The sequence below is a fragment of the Cervus canadensis genome, chromosome 1, assembly GCF_019320065.1.
Source record: "Cervus canadensis isolate Bull #8, Minnesota chromosome 1, ASM1932006v1, whole genome shotgun sequence".
In the NCBI taxonomy this organism is placed as follows: Eukaryota; Metazoa; Chordata; class Mammalia; order Artiodactyla; family Cervidae; genus Cervus; species Cervus canadensis.
Window position 1 is genome coordinate 69,537,538 of NC_057386.1, and position 856 is coordinate 69,538,393.

The window sequence follows — 856 nt, forward strand, 5'->3', positions numbered from 1 at the left end:
GGCTTCCGTTTCCGCCCTCGCTGTCTGAAGTTGGTGATTCGAGGACTGCGCAAGATAGGCCCGCCCCATCCGGCTCACTTCTCGCTCTCTGATTGGTCGCTTTTCGGGGCGGGGCTTCTGGGCGCGTAGCTACCGGGGTGGAAGAAGCTGAGATGTGGGGAAGTTGTGGAGTTGCTCCCGGCTGGCTCAGTGGCCCAGGAAGGTTCTGCAAGCTGTACAAGTCTTTTGAGAACATTTGAGGAACTCCTACTACACTGTTCTGCTGACTGTATTCCAGCTTTAAGAAAGGCTGTGTAAGAAGCCATTACCTTAGAGCTGAACCTTTCTCTGACCCAAAGATCTGCGATTCTCCCTGGGAGTGGATAGGGGAGTCCACTGGAATAAGCGAAAGTGGGAAACGTCCGCCTAGTTTTGTGTCAATTGCTAAAATCTAGGGGTGGAGCCACTTAGCTATTTAGGGATCCTCTGAAAGAACATTCTAGGGATAGCTTAATTTTAGAAGCAGTACTGAATATCTTTTCCGCATTTGGAACTTGGTAAAAACTGGCATATATTTAAGTTTCAAAATGTTTACATTACTACTGACAAAGAAGTTTTACGTGCTTAAAGCTTTGAGGCAAACAATGGTGGGATCTTAAAGCCTTTCTAAAGGAATAGTGAAGTGAAAGTGAAATCGCTAAGTCGTGTTTGGCTCTTTGCGACCCCCGTGGACTATAGCCTACCAGGCTCCTCCGTCCATGAGATTCTCCAGGCAAGAATACTGGAGTGAGCAAACAAATTATCTACTTCTTAATTGATACACAAATATGTCTTGTATCTGTTATTTTCTGAGGGTCAGGCACTGTTTTAAGTGCTT